The sequence below is a fragment of the Amblyomma mixtum genome, chromosome 9 (genome assembly GCF_055824585.1).
Source record: "Amblyomma mixtum isolate Tamu chromosome 9, ASM5582458v1, whole genome shotgun sequence".
In the NCBI taxonomy this organism is placed as follows: domain Eukaryota; kingdom Metazoa; phylum Arthropoda; class Arachnida; order Ixodida; family Ixodidae; genus Amblyomma; species Amblyomma mixtum.
This window is the reverse complement of record NC_143020.1, coordinates 41473562-41491394: the sequence shown is the minus strand read 5'-3', so window position 1 is coordinate 41491394 and position 17833 is coordinate 41473562. Positions and strand designations below refer to the sequence as shown.

Here is a 17833-nt window from a genome sequence, read left to right as displayed (position 1 = left end):
CTTCTGAACACTTCTGTATTTTATGGCTAGTTCTTTGCAGCCTTTGTTTTGCATGCGGCCCATAGTTCTCCAGCAGGAAAAAGCCGTGATGACGGCATTGATCCGAACTGTCCTTAGCAAAGTTTTTGCTTCTCCAGTTTTTTGTCTGTCGTCAAACGTTAATCCAAAGTGATCAAGTTTTTTCGGTCAAGGTTTCGGAGATTCTAGCCCACATTTCTTCCTTTCAGCAGAGAGCAAGAAAATGTCGATCGTTTCGACAGTATTCCGTCTTGTGACCAGTCCGAGGAAAAACGTTGAAATTGGAGCCGGTTCCCTAACGCTGCAGTCGATTTTCGCCCGTGCATTCTTTTGGCCCAATGTCTGTCGTGACTCTCCATTCCCGATCAATGCACGAAACGAAAACGTCACGTAAATCAGAGAAGTGGGTGGTGCCGCTACCGCACGCAGAGGAGTAAACACTACGGCCGTATAACGGTCAACAGGACGAGGGTGGGAGTATGGGCCAGGGCCTTCGTCTGGTGGCCTTCATATAGACAGAAAGAAGTCTGAACAAAAGAAGAGCATTCTTGCGAGGTATTTGGTTCGTTTTAATAAAAGGCAGTACTACGAGGATAAGACAGGACAGTAGACATAGAAACGAAAACGACACCACGTTCGCAGACTTCCTCTGAGTTGGAATTCTGCACCCTTGGTGTCGTTTTCGTTCTTATGTCTACTGTACTGTCTTATTCGCGCAGTACTGCCTTTTATTGTCTGAACAAAAAGCGTCTTCAAAACACTAACTTCCACACACCGGTTAGGGGTGCTTTATACTTGTAATTCACGCCATTAGAGTATGGTAGTAGACACTGAACAATACAACTCGCCGCTTAACTTAGCTGAACCTTCGTTCAGAAGCGCTTAATCTTTGGTCAAAACTAACATGTCTTGGCAGAGCACTTTCCAAGAAACAGTTACGTGCTCTATAATTTTCTGCGACATCGGCATAAAATGCGCGATGTCAGTTTGGCATACACTTCATAGGCGTCTGTTTTTTTCCCTTCTCTGTGCAGCTAGCTCTTAAAAAAGTACAAACTCCTGACTCCTCTGCTTGAGTCACGATCTGTAGTCGAAGCTGCAGATAATTATGAGTTTTTAACAGTGTGCACAAGATGAATTATGGCGCAAGTGAGCGCCATGTGTAATTCCACTGTACACCAGTTGTGAACATACCCCGCCGCGGTGGCTCAGTGGTTACGGCGCTCGGCTGCTGGCCCGAAAGACGCGGGTTCGATCCCGGCCGCTGCGGTCGAATTTCGATAGAGGCAAAATTCTAGAGGCCCGTGTACTGTGCGATGTCTGTGCACGTTAAAGAACCCCAGGTGGTCGAAATTTCCGGAGCCCTTCACTACGACGTCCCTCGTAGTCGCTTTGGGCCGTTAAACCCCAATAAACCAAACCAAACCAGTTTTGAACACCAGCAGATCACGTGATCTTCACAATTCAGTGTCCCTTCGACGTGCGCCCCGCTGACACGTGCTGTGGTACCTCCGGGGACGTAATCAGCGGCTCTAACACATTATAATTAGCAGCTGAGTTTACTGCACGAGTCAAGCCGTGCTCTGCCATAGACCTATTTCCAGCTAGCCGTGACTAGGTAATTCTAGCAAATTTCCCATGCCCTTCTTGCCCACTCTGGCATCCTAACTGTCTGCTCGGCTCCGCATGCTCAAGCCTGTCACCTGGTTGGAGAAGAGCGTACGGCTGGTCCCGGTACCGGTCGCCCCTCAGCCGGTACAGGCGGCGCTGCAGTTCTGCCAGGTCGTACATGAGCTGGCCGGGGCTGTGGACGCGGTAGGGTCGCGTGTCGATGCGCTGCTCAGCGCGGTACCAGCTCGTTGAGCCGCAGACGTAGCCGCAGAAGTCGTTGCACGGGTTCACGGACTCGTTGAACTTCTCGTACAAGTTTGCGCCCTAAGATGACGGGATCGCGTCAAGATGAGTTGGTCATTTGTCTGTATACGATCTCTACGAATTCCGAAACGAGCACTGCATTAAATTTTCACTAAGATCATAACCAGGTATTCAGGAGAAGCGCTTCTAGTTCCCCTGGCTGACACCACATGGCGCATGGCTTTGAAAACTAAAAAATAGCCCGTTGACATCGTCCATGAGGTGAGCAAGGAGGTGAATCACCAAGTGCCGTTGAAGTACTCTAAGCCGCTAGGCTTAGCGGCATTAATTGAGCATTATCCCGAGTTCCTCTTGTAATGCTACATGGTTCGGACTAAGATGTACCAGACGCTATTGCACGTTTGAGCCAAGCAACAGAACTTCCATATTTCTACGCGATGTAAAAGTACAAAAATTCCTTCCGCTGCCGTGTATACCTTCCCAGAGGCAGACGTCCGAGTCGCACGTCTCCACCGGTGCCATGTCGGCGCTTTGTTGTGGATGAAGCCCGGCGAGTCCAGGTAGGAGCCGTCGGCGTCCTGCCTCCGCGCCGGGTGGTAGCTCCGGGCCGAAAGCGCCGCCGGAGTCCTGGTGCATCGAAGACAGAACAGGAGCAAGATTTGGAGATAAAACACTGAGGCTAAATTCTTATAATTAAACTCAAAACGATGCTTTTACAGCCCTGGGCTAGGTGTACTGGTAATAAAATTTTTTCAGCACCACCAAGAGAAGCTTTTCTCCTCATTTCAGCGTCCAAGCAGGGAAGACGCTCCCAAACAAAACACTGGTTTCAGGATTTCAGTCATATGCCCGCCAGTTGTCATGTTTTGACTGTTTTTCCTCATCCGATAACGGTCATATGTTTAAACACACCTTAACTATTTCACTACTTCAAAACGTAGCAATAAGAACCGTTACGAAGGCAGGTCGACGCATGTGATCTCTTCAGCATATGCCATGGTTAGTAGTGCAGTACATGCGGTCTTGTCATTCGTTAATGTTGAGTGGGTGTTCTTATGAAAACGGAAGAGAAAGGTGACGGGCAGATCTGTCTCCGAGATTTTCCTCCACAATGCGGATGACCCGTCATCTATAGGTTAAGCGCGCCTCTGGCCTGTGCAACAGGAACAACATCTTGATGAGGGTGTAGAGGATCTTTGGTTTGGTTTATTGGGGTTTAACGTCCCGAAGCAACTCAGGTTATGAGGGACGCCGTAGTGAGGGGCTCCGGAAATTTCGACCACCTGGGGTTCTTTAACGTGCACTGACAGTACACGGGCCTCTAGAATTTCGCCTCCATCGAAATTCAGCCGCCGCGGCCGGGATCGAACCCGCGTCTTTCGGGTCAGCAGCCGAGCGCCGTAACCACTGAGCCACCGCGGCGGGTGTAGAGGATGACCTTTTACATATATGAGAATTAACCCACTACGCTGTTTTCTCATGCCCTTAAAGGGCAACTGCATAGGTTTTAGAAATCGACAAGCTTTAAGGGGCCGAATGTGTGAAACTTGCAGGTCAATCATGCGAAGTCCTTTTGTCCTGGCATTTTAAATGGTGACGTAATCGGTGATTAAAGTCACGATGCCCATCTAGCTCCTCCACAGCGCACGGCGCCACGTACCGGAACATTTCCAACGCATAAACGATTACTTTGAAGGATACAAAACAACGCAACCGAAGGCGAAGTTCGCCGAGAGTTGTTTGGCAGCATCAAACAAGCCACGGCGGGGCATGCTTGACGGCAGCGATAGTTTGAAATCTTACCATCCAAGACGTCGCACCAAACTTGCCCGCACTCCTCCAGAGCTTAAAGGAGAAGCGTAAATTCAATCGCCGATTACGTCACTATTTTGTACGCTAACGTAACAACACTTGGCAAGCTTGACCTACAGCTTATATAGATTTCAATCCTTGAATTTTGCGAAATTTTGGTTGGCTTGGTTGGTTGGTTGGCCTCAAGTAGAATGGCGCATACCCACTACGGGGGAGTGGCAAAGACACAGGCGGTGAACTGTTAGAATGATTAGGAGTTTTAGAGGAAAAGGAGTATTAATAGGGTATAGGCTGACAGATTGTACGACGCAACGAAAGGGGTCCTGTTAGCTGGGAGATCGAAGATGGGACGACGGCTTTATATGCAAATTTGAATGCATCATATGGAATGGTTCAATTTTGTATTGACTGAAAGAGAGACAGACAAAAAATAATAATAATAAATGAACTGTCTGATAATCAGAAAAATGAAAACAAATAGAAAAATAAATAAATAAAATTAGCATTAGCATGGGAGTCGCTGTGTTTCTAGAAGAAATTTTTGAACTGCACAGCGCGCACTCCTGTTGCTTCGTCCAAGCGAAGTAGCGCCAAAGAAAAGAACAACCTCAGTGGACACAGGCAGACCCCAGCTGGTGAAACGGAATTTCTAATAGGCGCCTCCTCAAAGAAGAGAATCGGCGGCAGAACAGCAGGTAGTGATCGGAGAGGCCGCCTGCCCTGGGCTCATGGCCACTTGATGGGGCTATAACCCCACACCGTCAGATACATCTGTCGACGAAAATAAAGTTTATCCTCCTCCTCTTCCTTCGCTTGTTTCTTCTTCTTCTGCTCGCGCAAATGGTGCGAGGCCTCGAGGAAGAGAATGGCCTCTTCTTCGCCTTTTCTTCGCTTCTTAGCCTTTGTCAGAACTTTAAGGAGATCAAGGGGTTCGAAACCGTCAGCAGGGCTCCGCAGACTGTTGAAATTAGGCCGGGACCCTCCACAATGGATTCGATAGGTCACGACTCCCTCTGGATCTCCCCAATCCCTCTTTGCCCGTGTGCAGCTTTGCAGCGGTGGAACATCAAAAACGTCGCTGCAGACTCGTAGCGTCAGTCTTCTTGGACATCAAAGGAGCTTACGACATCGTCCTTCATGAAGCTATTCTTGATGCACTGGACGACTTGGCTGTTGGCGGCCGGCTCTACCTGTGGATTGCAAGCTAATTCAGTGGCCACTCAGTTCACATGTCTACGCCTTGGGGAGAAACTGCTCGTCGTCAGGTATACCGTGGAGCCCCACAGGGAGGAGTCCTCAGCCCAAGCTCATTTAACGTTGCGTTCATTGGTTTAGTAAGTGAACTGCCAGATAACGTCCGCATCTGTGCGTATACTAATGACATCTGCATCTGGGCTTCTGGTTCGACATACCCACAAATGCGTGCCAGATTGCAGCGAGCTGTGACATCTACATCGAGATACCTAAGGCAACAAGGTTTGTTCTTAGCAGCGGAAAAGTGGGCTGTGGTTTCATTCACGCGCAGATATGTTTTCCGCTACCCGATAACACTACACGTAACAGAGATACGATATGCCTCCCACCACAGATTCTTGGGCGTTATCACTGACCGCAGTCTGTCATAGTCGAGGCACATCAATATGCTAATGAAAAGACTTAAGAATTTTGGCCATAATCTTCCCTTCGCAGCAGGCATGAAATAGTTTCCAAGGGAGTGTACCACACTCTGTTCGTAATATGAGCATTTCCTCCTTACAGTCTTTACAAAGCGTGCCTTAGATTGCCACGGTGAACCAGCTACAAAGGCACGATTGAAGAGGCATGTGCGTGCCCAGTATCGATATACTTGTCATACGGACCACTTTGTCTCTATTTGCGCTTACTTACCCGACACCGTTGTCACCCACTGGCGATGATTCTGAATGAGCGGCCAGACAGCAGTTTTACAGGCGGACTCTGCTGCCATCAGTCTCAAATACCATCAGGCTATATATACCCGTCCATATCATACCATGAAGCCACTGTAGGTGATGATTCAGCCTTCGGTATGCCTGAGTGTTCCCGGAATACTAAAGAAATCCATGGTGTCAGTCAGCGCACTGAAACAACTTGATCCAGTCGAACATTTGCTTAGAATACCCGAACTACATTCACGTCTAAACTGACGGATCTGTGTCACCAGTGGCAAACAACTCTAAATTTCGTCCTAGGACATATTTTAACACCAAACGCTACTGAGCTTGTGGCTCGTTGGGAAGCGACTCGGCATATCAGTGAGGAACCACCTCAAGACTGATGTATATATTGACGGACTCAAAATTTGCGCTACAAATTTTAGGACGTTTTTTACGCCACACCACCTACCAGTGACTGTCACTAGAGATCACTCAGCTGCTTTTATCCGCTCAAGAAAAAGGTAACCGAATAGCATTTCAGTGGATCGCTGGTCACTGCGGGCTCGATGGAAATGAAAGGGCCGATGCTGAAGCAAAGAACGCTCTTAGCAATGGCATCAGTACAGATGGGCCTTTCTCTAGTCCGGACACTACTTTTCTTTTGCACTGTATGGAGAGTGCGACGGCGAGATATTAAGCCCAACCAGACGCTCAGCCCATCCGCCTTAGAAGACTAGATCCGGAATGAATTTTTGGTTCCGCGTGGAATTCCACGGCTTCATGTATGCTTTATGCATAGATTACTTTTCGAGTACCTACATTAATTGGACTGACGGACTCCCCGGACTGTTCCACTTGTTACATAAACGAAACCGTGGAGCATGTGCTAGTGGTGTGTCGAGTATATGCGCGCGAAAGACGTAAGTTGGCCGCTTCCTAGAAACGTTTAAACAACAGGCCACTCACCGTAGACTTACTTCTAAGCGCTTGGCCGCAGAGTTGGAAAGCAGCCTAGGAAATGCGGGCGCTTTCACGTTTTTTGAGCGACAAGGGCCTCGACTCGCGGTTGTGATGCCATCAAATGTGCGTGCACATACTCTTATATCTCTTTTGTCAACATAGTCGCCCAGCACGACCATCTTTCTTCGCCTCTTCCCTTTCCCCAATGCAGAGTAGCAGGCCAGATATCCAACTTTCAGACCGACCTCTTTGCCCTTCTTTTCATTATAGTACTTATCTCTGTCTCCTATTTTTTAGCTCTTCTATAGTGCTTATTTTAACGTTACTCTTCCTTGTCATTTTGTCAGTCTATTCACTGCGATTGTTCTGCCATTAACTATTTGTTCTTGCTCTGACTCTTGACGCCAACATTTTCTTCAAATTTGTAGGTCTGTATGGGTCTGTATAGGTCTTCCTGTCTTTGTAAGTCTGTATAACACTTAAGCTACATCTGCACGGCTTTATCTGTACAAATTCTGTCGCGATCCTCTATGTCTCTACTGCCCTGCCCTTTATGCCAACCTCTCCCACTGTTTATTCTCCTGCCCGGTTGCTGTGCAATAGGGTTTCCTTCCAACCCCCTCCCACACTGTCGGGACTTCGCTGGAGTGGCGTAGAGCCGACGGAGAAGACGAACAGCGCTTGCTCGTGCAGAAGGCCATCGACGTCTTAGGCGCCTAATTGTTGTGCCCATACTACTACTACTACTACTACTACTACTACTACTACTACTACTACTACTACTACTACTAGTAGTAGTAGTAGTAGTAGTAGTAGTAGTAGTAGTAGTAGTAGTAGTAGTAGTAGCAGTAATTTTAGTAGTAGTAGTAATTGTAGTAGTAGTAGTAGTAGTATTGAAAGTAGTGAAGGAATATTCCCAGTTTTACTACTACTACTACCATTACTACCATTACTACTAATACTAGTAGTAGTAGTAGTAGTAGTAGTAGTAGTAGTAGTAGTAGTAGTAGTAGCAGTAATATTAGTAGTAGTAGTAATTGTAGTAGTAGTAGTAGTAGTAGTAGTATTGAAAGTAGTGAAGGAATATTCCCAGTTTTACTACTACTACTGCCATTACTACCATTACTACTAATACTAGTAGTAGTAGCAGTAGCAGTAGTAGTAGTAGTAGTAGTAGTAGACGTAGTAGTAGCAGTAGTAGCAGTAGCAGCAGTAAAACTGGGCAGATTCTTGGCAAGACGACACAACAAAACAAATAGAAGCGCTAGAAGAACGGAGTAAACGCGTTACTTTTTTACTTTCACTCATAGAATAATGCTAAAATAATATCTCGGTACATTTATTACTGTTCTTATCGAATGTTCTATTTTTTACCTCCAAGCTTTTTCTTTGAGCACTTTACGAGCGAGACAGACAAGTTCACAGACGAGTTCGGGTAGGACAAAACACTTGTAGCGTCTATTGCGTCTATTGTATTTCTCCGCGTGCGTTGGAGAACGAATTGTACATCATGTTGCTAGCTTAGAATGCTTTTCAAGCTGTCGGCCAGAAGAAGCTCATATGCTGCTCTTAGCGGGATCACATTTGGAGCTCCGTGAGGTGCATATCTGATATACCGTTAGTGTGAGTCTTCTCTGCTTAAGTCGCGTAGGTAGGAGTAATTCTTGGAGACAGCACCACCTGGCCTCGACGTTAGTTTTCAAAAGGCGTAAGCTTATGCAGAAGAAAAAGAAAAGTTGGGTCTATCAAGCACCCTTGAACTTATCTTAACTATACTTGTAACAAATTTAGTCTTTGAAAAAAATTGGAGCTCGCCGAATTCACCCACGACATTCTACAATATTTAGATAACCTTGTCCAGATCGACGCTATCTTTCTTGACTTTTCAAAAGCACTTGATCGTGTTTCCCATAATCATCTTCTTTTTAAGTTGTCATCGCTCGGCATTCCACAAACTTTGCTCTCCTGGCTAGAACACTTACTTAAAGGACGTATGCAGTTCACCTGGGTTAATAACTGTCGCTCAGCTTTTACCAACGTAACATCCGGCGTACCTCAAGGTGGAGGCTTATCACCTCTTTTTATTCCTCATCTACATAAATGACCTGCCGGTCAACATAAAATCCACGCTACGTTTGTTCGCAGGTGACTGCGTTATTTACAGCCCCATCCACGGCTCTAGCACCATTACCGCTCTTCAACAGGATCTAACCACTATCTCAGCGTGGTGTGACAAATGGCACATGCCTCTTAATCTAAATAAATGCCAATCCATATCATTCCCTCGCAAAAACACAGTTATTGATAGCACTTACAACACAAAAGCGGTCGCTGTTACCAGAACATCATCTTATATATACCTAGGAGTACACATCACATCATCACTGTCATGGTGGACAACACACATTCAGACCATCTGTTCCAAAGCGTCGCGCACATTTGGTTTTCTCGGGAGCAAACTAAAATCTGCATTACCTGAAGTAAAAAAGTTGGCATACATAACATTCGTACGTCCTAAATTGGAGTACGCGTCATCTGTCTGGCATCCATCACAATCGTATCTCATCTCAGACCTTGAAGCCATTCAAAATCGCGCCGCCCGTTTCATTACATCGCAGTACTCAAGAAATGCCAGCGTAACATTACTAAAACGACCCCTCGGCCTTCAAACGCTAGCAACTCGCCGCGTAATTTCACGTCTATGCCTTTTTCCCTCTTTCTTTTATCGCTCACCAAGACATTTGTTGCTGCAGCCACCCCCACGAACGTCATCCCGCCTAAACCATAGTTGTCCAATCGCACGCATTAAAACCAGCACCTCCGCAATAAGCAGTTCATTTTTTCCCGACGCCATAGTGCTCTGGAATGGCCTTCCCGACACCATAATAACATAACATGCTCCGATCGCCACCTTTTCGGCGAGAAACTGGCTAATCACATCTCATAAACATCATTCATACTGCGACACTGAAGTGCCAACTGTTCCCTGTTTTCCTTTTCTTTGTTTACTTCTTGCTTTTAGTTTGTATATTATTTTACTCTTTCTGTACCCCATACATTTTTTCTCCGTCTCTTTTTTTTGTTTTCTGCCACTACCCTACAACCTATATGTACGCCCCCCTTTATGTAATGCCTCCGAGCCTTTAAGGGACAAATAAGTGAAATGAAATGAAAGGCAATCGGTTAATGCTCATATAGGCGAAATTGGTCATTTTCGATATTGCATTCATAAATCCCTGGGAGTCCTCATACCTCTCCCGGCACAGTGGTGCAGCGGGTAAGCAAGCGATGCTCCACAGGCTTGTGGTGGAAAGTGCTGCCACGGGTGGGGCTTGTCCAACCTAGGTGGCGCTCTCCCTGAAGATCCTCTCGCGACCAGTCATTAATTTAACGGCCACCTGCTACGGTGGGTTGCTTCTCTGGGGATTTTTCGTGGATTTTTAGCTCACGGTCATGCACGCCGACATCATCATCAGCAGCAGCCTGACCACGCCCTCTGCAGGGTAAAGGCCCCTCCCACGTCTCTCCAATTAACGCCGATAACAACGCCGGATTTTCTGCAACACGAGCTCCTTAACGCTGCCGAGTTAATAAGGTAATGCAACACAAGTTAGCCAGCAATTCTTGGCTTCCTTACACAGAACTTATTTTCTTGGCGGAGCACAATACTTCTGGAGTCATCAGCAGCGCAGCAGTAGCATATATTACGCTCACTGCAGGACAAAGGCAGTCTCCATATTCTTCTTATTAATCCTGTCCTTCGCCAGCTGCCACCACTTGCTCCCCGTAAACTTCCTAATTTCATCCATGCACCCGTCTGACTGTGCCGCACCCTGTTGCGCTTGCCTTCTGGAATCCACACCATTACCATAACGGATTATCGGATGTCTTTGAGCATGTCATGCCCTGCTCATTCCATTTTCTTTATTTCAGCTGGGATATCGTTATCTGTCATTTGCTCTTGGGTCCACTCCATTTTCTTCGCATCTCCAGTCATCGACATAGACAAGCAGCGGCTTTGCAACACGCTAAAAGGTGCTTGCGTCCGTTGTCCGACTATACAGGGTCTGTCCTTAAATTAATGAGACAAGTCGCGGCGTGACGCGTGCATGGACTGGATTGGGAAAGAGCTTTGGTGGGAAGAAGGGGGAGCCTTCAGCTTCACAATGCGACAAGCTTAGTTGACTGCAAGCAGGCGAAGCGAGTGGACATCTTCGAGCGTGTGCCCACGTTTCGTTGCTGCGTCGAGGAAACCATGGAGTGAACGTTGGAACAGCGCTACGCGGTGAAGCTTTGCAATAAACTGAGTAAGTCACCTACCGAGTCAATCAACGTGATCAAGACAGCATGTGGGAACGATGCGATGTCCAGGTCGCGTGTTCTAATGGAACAAAGCCTTTACAAACGGTCTTGACGACGTTCACGACGAGCAACGGTCCGGGCGCCCGTCGATGACGGTTACGGACGGTAACGTTGACTGTGCGGTCCTGAACGTCTTCACGGCCATTTGTAAATGCTTTGTGCCAATTGAACCCTTGCGATCTGGACATTTCATCATTACCACATGCTGTCAAATGTCTGGGTTGAAGATTTACTCACTTTATTGCAATGCTTCACCGCATCGCGCTGTTCCAACGTTCGCTCCATGGTTTCCTCTACGCAGCGACGAAACCGGGGTACACGTTTGAACACGTCCACTCATTTGACCTGCTCGAAGCCAACTGAGGTCTTTGCATTGTTAAGCTGAAGGTTCCCCCTCCTTCCCCCAAAAGTGGTTTCCCGATCTAGCGCATGCACGCGCCACACCGTGGCTTGTCTCATTACTTTCAGGACAGACCCTGTACATTTCACTAATAAAAGCAGCTGGAGTGACTTGATGCGTTAGTATTACAGCGCTTCTTATCGCCAAGTGTGTTCGGCGTTGGCGTGTGAAGACTTGTTTGGCAGGAGGGAAAGTGGAGAGAAACAATCCCCCACTCCGCTTTCAGGCCAGAAGAGAGAGAAGGGAAAATAAGAGGAGAGAGGAGAAAATAGGGCGGCAGGCGACGGGTGGCGAAAGGGGCACTTCGGTCGCCAATCGGAATCGACAGTAGGGGAGACGGGGTACGGCGTGTTCCACTGTCATTGATGAACCGGATCTCGCAAGCCGTAAGCGGCAGCTCCATCAGGAGAGGGCACTTATGCTACGCACGTTCTGCCGAATGACTGGCATCTGTGAATTTTTTAATCTGTTAATAGATTGTTTGACTCAGTAACGGTTAAATGCAATAACAAGAGTCCCAGGCTGTACTCACGCGTCAGCTCGAGTGAAGTATTCCGTGAAACTTTAGCGGTGCGTCTCAAATCCTACACTGTAAACAGAAAGGAATAAAAAGGGTGTAAGGCTGACCTCCAACGCACACCCTTTTATGAAAGGCTGTGCGCTGGAGGTCAGCGTACTCCCTTGTTACTACCATATAGGCGTATTGGTGTCCAGAGTGTGAACAGTCCATTCCAGAATAGTCAAGACAGTGATACGCTTTCATCTGCGATTTAGTCGCATAGCTGTAGGCAACGCGAATAGTAACAAAAGCACATCACTCTAAAAGTCGCGCAATACTGGCAGAACCGTCCAGCGGAAGTGACGCACACTCCTTAGACAGCGGCGATCTTGATGAAGAAGTCGAACTCTGAATCGTTGAAGAGTTGCTTCTTGCCCGTCAGGTGGTTGACCCTGGTGTCGATCATCGAGTTAAACATCTCGTACAGGTCAGCGTCCTTCTTCTGGCCGTCCTCGTCCCGGAACAGTCGGTGCACATGTTCCAGATCAAGCGGTGCGTCAACAGCTGGCTGATGTTGTTCGATGATGATGTTGCGTATGTACCCCATGGTGTCGTAGCGCGCGGCCTGCGGCAGCAGCGGGATGTAGAACGTTCCAGCAAACCAAAAACCTCTCTCTGAGAGGTTTTTGGTTTGCTGGGATGAGAAAGTCCGGTGGGCACGAAGACAGCACCCTAACGGCGCACTGGGCGGTGATCGTATGTGGCGAGTAGAGGCGGGAGAAAAAGACCAGCACTTTGGCGGGGGAGACGGCGGCCCAGGCTTGCAGATAGGACAGATCAGGGTTATCCTCGAGTAGGAAGTACAGAGTGATCATGTACTACAGGTCCTAGGGCGTGTGGCAGAGGAGGTCGGGGTTTGCCTGCGCCAACTTAGTGACCTCTGAACGCAGGAAGTCAGACGACCAGAAAGAATTGAGAGTTGGTTCAGAACGATGGAAAATACTTGACTGGGCGGAACTTGCATTGGCAGTGAATGGACAAGCACTGCAGGACACTTGCTGACCACGACTATTTTTTTTTATAGTTCACCCTCATTTATTCATAACTAGCCAATGTGTCGCACATGTGCTCAAAGCTGTTGCGGTGGTTCTGTAGTTGTGCTGATCCGAAAGACACGGGTTCGATCCCGACCGCGGTGGTCGAATTTCGATGGATCCGAAATAATAGAGACCGATGTACCCTGCGATCTCAGTGCACGTTAAAGAACCGCAGGTGGTTCAAATTATTTTAAACCCCCCTCTTTCATAGTCTCAGTAGTTTTGGGACGTTGAACCACATAAACTAAACTAAATTGAACTGATGAGATCAAGTATACAAGCAGTGCTTTCACTGACCCTGCCCAAGGAGAGATGTTGTTTCTGCCAAAAACTTCGAATTCTGCGTTGTCACTTTGTGTGCTTGTTTCGGGTAGGTTTCAGATTGACGTCAGCAGATGTCCTGTACAAGTTGGTTAAATTATTTACTTCGTTAACGTTTCTGCTACTTTGGACACGAGCTAAATAGCGCTGAGCACAGAAAATTTGTCCTGTGATGAAAACACACGTCCATCACCTCAGAGGAATATTCCGCTAGTTAAAAAAATAGCTCATTCAAAATCTTACGATCGTCAGTAGTCACCGCTTGTGATTATGTCATCTAATTTGCGATTCTTTGTTCAGTAAAAAGTAAAAACAGTTTATTGGCAAGCAATGAGAAACATACAGTCTATTCACGTAATGAAACCTCAGTTCCAAAGGACAGACAGATTTCATGAGCAACAAGTCTAGGATTCTTAGGCATCAATTTTGAATCTTGTAATATTGTAATGTACGGCTGTGGAAATATTGAAGCTTATGGTCCACTCTTCCGATGTGTAACAAAATATTTCTTTTGAAATTTTCCATCTTTCGCATTTAGTTGTTAGGACTTCTATAAAAAACCGATGGCGAACATTCTTGACGATAGCAAAAACGTTTGTAGCAAAAACTTGCCAGCCTTCCGAGGGGAGATCGGCGGATATATTGATTGTTACAATGAAATCTAACTATTGATAAAACAACTGCGTTCTTAATCTATTTCCCGTTGAAAAAGTCGTTTGTCCAGGATTTCTGGGTATGAAAAATAATGCAACACGAGAAAAGTTACAACGTTCAAATAAGGCTATGGTCGTAATTGATTTTAATGGTATGAGAGGCTAATGAAAAATTTGTTAGTGACCTTCAGCCGTTTTAAATTAATGTAGTGCTTTCTAGATCGGCATAAAGCAATACTCGCATGCAGTATATAATTTTGTTAACTCATGAAAACAACTGATTCTCCAGATAGCTCACCGAAAGCGGCACGGAAGGCTAGGAGCGGTGAGAGATTCTAGGCACACTGGACCATATTTTTCTAGCCCCTTTCAGCAATGTAGCCGCCGCGGTCGCTCAGTGGTTATGGCGCTCGGCTGCTGACCCGAAAGACGGGCGTTCGATCCCAGGTGAAATTATAGAGGCCCATAAAAGAACCCCGTAAAATAACCCCAGGTGGTCGAAATTTCCGGTGCCTTCCACTACGGCGTCCCTCGTAGCCTGAGTCACTTTGAGATGTTAAACCCCAATAAACCACAAACCTTTCTGTAATACAGAGACTACTCCAAGCACTGATGGTCTCTTGATGATAATGATGATCTCGCTGGACACAACCTTATCCGCCTGGGCCAGCGGATTGCACCACGTTATCAGGACTTCGTTCTCTACCGAGAGCAGCTCCAGGATCAGCGATCGCTTACGCAAGTACTCCCAGGCGTACCCAGAGTCCGTCACCGGCAAAGTCTCGCACATCTCCCTAGAAGTCATCGTCGTGTTCTGCCTCGTAGCTGTGGAATTCTCGGTCGACTACCGACTGCATAACCATACAGGGACGTCACAGCCTTCGTTCGGCTGCTGAAACCGAAACAGCACGAGAAAGAAATTCGATTAGAAATTGTTTAGTGGTCGTACGAGACTACCACGTAGTAAACCATGTATAATAATGCCTTGCGCATCATTACGTGGGAGAAAACACACACCCAATAATAAGGTGCCTATACTCTTTTAACCTCCTCGGCGAAGCTGTCCTTGAGGTTGCCTGCGATCACGGCGTCCTGGCCCCGTTGGGCGATACGGTGCACGCCGCGCGACATCTCCACGGGTCAGGGCGACATCACCCTGACCACCTGCGGCACTGGGACATGTGTGGGGGCACTAGTTCTGACATGTACCGTCCTTACACAGACTTTATGGCCTCCTCTGGAGGGAAATGGCAACAACTGCGACCCCCCTACGCCAGCTCCACGACTGCACCTAATCCCAAGCTCACTTAGACTACGCGGCCAAAAATATCAAACTTTGAAGAGCACCCGTTGCACCGTTCACTTCTCTCTCAGGCTCACTTGGGAACAACTCTGTCCAAGCAAAGCAGAGAATGAATGCGTTCTCGGCTAGACCCTCCCCCCCCCCCTTCCCCCAAAGAAGGCCATCTAGCGTACAGCATCGATCTATTGTCATGAGTTCGCGGTTTACGGCTAGAACCTGACAACGCCGTAGCCAGCATAATCCTAAGCATAATCATAAGGTTAAGCCTAGAGCTTAACCACGGTTAAGGCAACCTCAGCCTCTAGTTGCGCGGCAAACTCAAGTGTACTTATAACTTGCCAGCCTGGTTGCTAACCGCAACCTGTGCGGCCTAGATCAATGCATTTCGTATACAAGAACATGCGTTATCAAAGTTATGAAGAGAAACAATTTAAACGTCCTCTCTAGTCGCGACCGTCCTCTGCTAGTGCATCGTGTCAATTGCGTTGCACGAGGATCGCACGTCACTGTTGGTGTCCTCGCCCTGTCACCTTGGCCCAAGGCGTTTGCTGAAGGCGAGCCAGGTAAGGGGACAGCTCCATAATGCTGTGCCGAAACGACGCCCGCTCCTGGGCAAACATGGCGGAAGCCGCCATTGTTGGCCGCCCCCGGGTGATGGAAAGGACCCTGGATGGACGCTCCGCGCGGCCTGCTGTTCTGCGGAAACCTAATGTTGTTGTATTGGTTGTTGTTGCTGTTGTTACTGTTGCTGCTGCTACTGTTGTTATTGCTGCTGCTTCTTTCGTTGTTGTTGTCGTCCACGATATATAATGGCGCATGCCCACGAGGAGAATTGGCCATGACGAGGTTGTTACTACCAGTTTTTTTTTTCATTGGATGCAGCAGAATTGAGATGAGATCACTTAAAAGGATCATCTCAGATTAAGTGACAGTGAGGGCTGAGGGTGGTAAAGGGACCAATAACCTTAAATGTGTGAGAGATAAAGAACAAAAGAAAAGAAAAACATAAATTCGAACATATCAGAAAAGGGAAGACCGAAATAAAATAAGAAAAACGATTAATTAGGATAGAGGACATTTTGATTCGAGAAGAAAATTTGCAATGGCGGAGCAAACATTTACATTCCTGATAGCATAGAAGCGCCCAGGGGTAGAAGAACCGCAGAAGACAGGCGAAAACTGAGTTTCTGGAATGGAACTTCTTGGGCCGCCGCGGTGGCTCAGTGGTTATGGTGCTCGGCTGCTGACCCGAAAGACGCGGGCTCGATTCCGGCCGCAGCGGTTGAATTTCTTTGGAGGAGAAATTCTAGAGGCCCGTGTACTGTGCGATGTCAGTGCAGGTTAAAGAACCCCAGGTGGTCGAAATTTCCGGAGCCCTTCACTGCGGCGTCTCTCATAGCCTTAGTCGCTTTGGGACGTTAAACCCCATAAAACCAAACCATAAAACCATAAACGGAATGGAACTTCTACAGTCGCCTCCTTAACGGAGTGAAGCGGCACAATAGAGAATAAAGTTATTTGTTTCTCACTCAGCACAATATAGGCACAAAGGGGAGATCGCGAGACAAGTCCTATAAATGCAGCACACGACAACGTGGTCGCGTGAAGGAAACTTCAAGTTCACAAGATCGCCAAACTTAACTCCTACAAGGGAAGAGAAGGTTCTGAAGATCATCCAAGCAATGATGCGGCAAATTCTTGTATTAAAGTGTACGTAAGAAACCTGCACCACCGTAATGTACGCACAGGTAGGTAGGAGGTCAATGATTGGTCCACTCAAAGATGTATTCGCTGAAGCATCAGCAACTCCATTGAAATGTAGGCTCCTGTGGCCAGGAACCCGAACAAACAGAATTGATTGGACATGAGGAGGGACCAGAAACTTGGGCTTGCGAAATGGCTGCAATTCGGAAAACGCGGGTAACGAAGTGAACAAGGATGATAAGTCCGTAATTATTATTATCAGAAAAAAATGAGTTGGGTAACTTGCGCAGGTCAAGATTCACTGCTAGGAAACATGCTAGGAACTCAGCCAAATAAATAGGCGTAAAATCTGCACGACGGAAAGAAAAAACAAACAAGTGACTGGGAGAAAATGCCCACACCTGCCTTTTCTACAGACAGCGAGGCAATTGAGACATAGGAGTGGAAGGTCGTCAAGTAGTCTTGCAACATATTATTTAACAATGGTTGGTTGGTTGGTTTATGGGGTTTAACGTCCCAAAGCGACTAAGGCTATGAGAGACGCCGTAGTGGAGGGCTCGGAAATTTCGACCACCTGGGGTTTTTTAACGTGCACTGACATCGCACAGTACACGGGCCTCTAGAATTTCTCCTCCAAAGAAATTCAACCGCCGCGGCCGGGATCGAACCCGCGTCTTTCGGGTCAGCAGCCGAGCACCATAACCACTGAGCCACCGCGGCGGCTTATTTAACAATGGGAAAGGCGTTAATTTGGTATTGCGCGGATGATAGCATCAAAGATTATGTGCACAAATGAGTTAATGGACCGCACCGGAATAATTTCAGGTATTCGTACATTTAGTGGCCCAAGCAAGGATTCAGCATAGCAGGTCTGGGAAGTGTGAAAACGAGACCATCGGACACGAAAGCAGTCCCCTAACGACGCATGCTGCTC

At 47.3% G+C, this 17833-nt stretch overlaps 1 pseudogene; it reads right to left on the bottom strand.

The window, feature by feature from the left end:
• Nucleotides 1-458: 458 nt before the first annotated feature.
• On the bottom strand, nt 459-3561 carry LOC149328837 (uncharacterized; annotated as a pseudogene).
• Nucleotides 3562-17833: the final 14272 nt, after the last annotated feature.